Raw genomic sequence first — 4,126 nt, 5'->3', positions numbered from 1 at the left:
ATATGGGCAGCGGAAAGTAAAGCATGCAACTTGCAAGAAAGTAAAGAGATGGGATTGGAGTGTGGAAACGCAATTGGAGACATAGATGTTTTTGGCGTGGTTCCGGTAGGTGGTGCTATCGTACATCCACATTGATGGAGACTTCAACCCACGAAGGGTAACAGTTGCGCGAGTCCATGAAGCGCTCCACCCACGAAGGGTCCACGAAGAAGCAACCTTGTCTATCCCACCATGGCCATCGCCCACGAAGGACTTGCCTCACTAGGGTAGATCTTCACGAAGTAGGCGATCTCCTTGCCCTTACAAACTCCTTGGTTCACTCCACAATCTTGTCGGAGGCTCCCAAGTGACACCTAACCAATCTAGGAGACACCACTCTCCAAAAGGTAATAGATGGTGTGTTGTTGATGAAATCCTTGCTCTTGTGCTACAAATGACAGTCTCCCCAACACTCAACTCTCTCTCATAGGATTGTATTTGGTGGAAAGATGATTTGAGTGGAAAGCAACTTGGGGAAGGCTAGAGATCAATATTCATATGGTTGGATTGGAATATCTTGGCCTCAACACATGAGTAGGTGGTTCTCTCTTAGAAAATGAATGTTGGAAGTGTAGGAACATTCTGATGGCTTTTCTCATGAATGAGGAGTGGGTGGAGGGGTATATATAGCCTCCACACAAAATCTAACCATTACACACAATTCACCAAACTTGGTGAGACCGAATCAGAAAACTCGGTCGAACCGATTTAGTTCATAATGTGACTGTTAGGCATTTCGGTGGGACCGATATGATCAACTTGGTGGGACCGATGTGCAAGGGTTAGCGTAAAACCTCATCTCGGTTTGACCGATTACACAACTCAGTGGGACCGATTTGGTAATAAGCAAAACTCGGTGTGATCGATTACATATTTTCGGTGAGACCGAAAATATTGCAATAGACAACAGGGAGTTTGCAAGCCTATCTTGGTGAGATCGAGATCCCATCGGTTAGACCGAAGTGACTAGGGTTTCTGGCAGTGGCTATGTCAAATGAACTCGGTGGCGCCAGATGGATCAAATCGGTGGGGCCGAGTTTGACTTTTGGTTTGGGACATATGTGGATATGAGAAAGTGGTTGAGGGCTTTGGAGCATATCACTAAGAACTTTGAGCAAGCAAGCCATTAAACAACACCTCATCCCCTTTTAATAGTATTGGCTTTTCTATGGACTCAACGTGATCTTGGATCACTGAAATAGAAAATGTAGAGTCTTGAGTTTTAGAGCTTGAGCCAGCCCTTTGTCCTTAGCATCTTGAAGGGGTTCCACACATCCTCTTGTCTATGCCACTCCACTGTTGGACTTATCTGAAATACACTAGATAAAAGTATTAGTCCAACAAGAGATATGTTGTCATTAATTACCAAAATCACCCAGGGAGCACTTGTGCTTTCAGTTTCTCTTTGTGAGTTTCAGAGCTTATGGTCATCTTCATACAAGCTCGTATTCATCGAAAACAGAGTTCACATGCATCTTCTATGATGTTTTTGATGTTGTTTTTTTTGCCGATTCTTCTTTCACAGAGGTTTCACATCTCCATATAATTGGCATTTTTCTACTGCCTCTTCGTCATACAGATCTCACCCGTAGTGGATAGTACTCGTCGACATATATCCAACAAGCTTGAGTTTGCTCAATTCAAAGCTCTTATGTAGAAGTTATGGCAGTTCAGGTTTTACGGTTTCCATCTATTGTCTTGGGCTTCATTGTAGCACCCCAAGTGGTAGTACTTCTTAGCTGAGCGGTAGTACCGCTTATGGGCGGCAGTGTCGTGCGTGGTACCGCTGCTTTCGGGTATACGATTTTTTGTGTCGGCTTCCGTGGCAGTGGGATAGTAGCAGTAGCAGTAGTGCCGCTTACAAGTGGTAGTACCGCACCTGCACTACCGCTCCACTTCCGCTTCCCTTTCTTGTCGCTGCGTGTTCTTAATGGTAGTAGAGTGGCTATGGTGGGCAGCACTACCTCCTGTAGGCGGTAGTACCGCTGGCTCCAGTGGTAGTGCCGCTGATGCGGCTCTGCCTTGCCCCCTATTTTTCTCTGCCTCCTTAGTGCCTTGTGCTGCGACCCTAGTGGTAGTACCGCTTTGGCAGCACTAGCGGCTTGTGGCTTGCACCGTTGCACCCACTACGTGCACTACCGCCCTGACGGTAATACCGCGTGTGTGCAGGCTGAGCACATAATAGTTGGATTCGGGAGGCCCTATAAAAGGGGGTCTTCTTGCCCATTGAATCTTATCCTTTTAGCTCGTGTTCTTCCCACATTGTTGACCTTCTTCGAGCTTGCTATCTCTCAATCCCTCCAATGATTCTTGCTAGTTCTTGAGGGAAAAGAGGGAGGAGATCTAGATCTAAGTTTCCACCAATCACTTTCCCCTGTGAGGGGAACCCCTTGGATCTAGATCTTGGAGTTCTTCGTGTTCTCTTCTTCATTCTTCCTCTCATTTTTCCTCCCTAGCATTAGTTGCTTTAGTGGGATTTGGGAGAGAAGGACTTGGGCACTCCGTGTGCCCTTTCCATTGCATTTGGTGCATCGGTTTGAGGTCTCCATAGTGATACGGGAAAGTTAAGTAGAGAAGCTTGTTACTCTTGGGTGTTTGGGCACCCTAGAGCTTGTTCCTCTTGGGTGCCTTGGTGCCCTAGACGGTTGGTGTTGTCGGGGCTCAATCATTGTGGTGTAAAACTCCGGTCAAGCGTCGGGATCTCCAATTAGGTTCTGGAGACCGAGCAATTTGACGGGTACCGGTGACCGCCTCCAAGGGTTGCCAAAAGTGTACGGGTTCGGTGACCGCCCCCAAGGGTTGTCATTTGTATGGGTTCGGTGACCGCCCTCAAGGGTCCCTTCGTGGAATCACGGATCTTGCATTCTGCGAGAGCGTGAGGAGATTATGGTGGCCCTAGTGGCTTCTTGAGGAGCATTGTGCCTCCACGCCGCTACAAACGGAGATTAGCATCCGCAAGGGTGTGAACTTTGGGATACATCATCGTCTCCACATGCCCCAGTTATCTCTTACCCGAGCCCTTTACTTATGCACTTTACTTTGTGATAGCGATAATGTTTCATGTTTTATATCTTGCTATCACTTAGTTGTTTATCTTGCTTAGCATAAGTTGTTGGTGCACATAGGTGAGCCTAGTTATTGTAGGTTTTGTGCTTGACAAATTAACCACATGGTTTATTCCGCATTTGTTCAAACGTAAACCATAATTATTTTAAAGCGCCTATTCACCACCCCCCCTCTAGGCGGCATCGACGATCTTTCAATGATGTTTTGGTGGAGCCAACCAGCTTGTCGGACGAGCATTTGCACTCACCTGGGTTGCCTCGCTCGGAGCAAGTACTCGTATCTGTGATAGATATGATGTCACAAAGCCATGTATGGCATGAGGCGTCTTGAAAATGCCTTCGTGAATTGCCTTCCTCCAGGCGCCCCAAATGGCCCATAGTGTCACTAGAAATCTTTTGAATTCTTCTGATGACAACGCCGACTCGACTGCAAATATCCATTCCTTTGCATTTTCCTCCTGGTGAATGCTCAACTGATCAAGTACAGGTTCAGAGGACAGTGCCCATGTGTTGCGAGACACAGGCAGTTTAACAAAGCATGCCTCCAAAAAGATAAACATAAAGTAAAAAAAATCATAGTAGAAAACCCAGTAGAAAGTGGGACAGTTCATACAGAGGACAGGCACACGTGGAGAGGGTACGCGTGAGGTCGCTATTTGGCGAGACCTCTTTCGCGCTCACGCGATCGTCGGTTGGGCCATCCCATTTAAAGCGTGATGGATGCTTCACTCAGTCGCTTGAGTCGCTCCACCTCCTTCGTGATCGCTGGACCGCGGCTTGCACGCTCGACCGCTCCAGCTGGTTAGACCGGTTGACTTTTTAATATTGGAGAAGACAACTAAAATTCAAAAAGTGTTCATGGATTCAAAAAATTTGGTGAATATGAAAAATGTTCGCTAAATCAAAAAATTTCTCGAATTCAAAACATGTTCATGAATATGAAGAAAATTCATGAAAATTAAAAATAAAAATGTTCGTGGATCTGAAAAAGTTAGCAAATTAAAAAAATCATTTTATTAACA

This window comes from Triticum aestivum, chromosome 1B (assembly GCF_018294505.1).
Source record: "Triticum aestivum cultivar Chinese Spring chromosome 1B, IWGSC CS RefSeq v2.1, whole genome shotgun sequence".
NCBI classification, from domain to species: Eukaryota; Viridiplantae; Streptophyta; class Magnoliopsida; order Poales; family Poaceae; genus Triticum; species Triticum aestivum.
The sequence above is the reverse complement of the archived record's forward strand: the minus strand, read 5'-3'. Positions refer to the sequence as shown.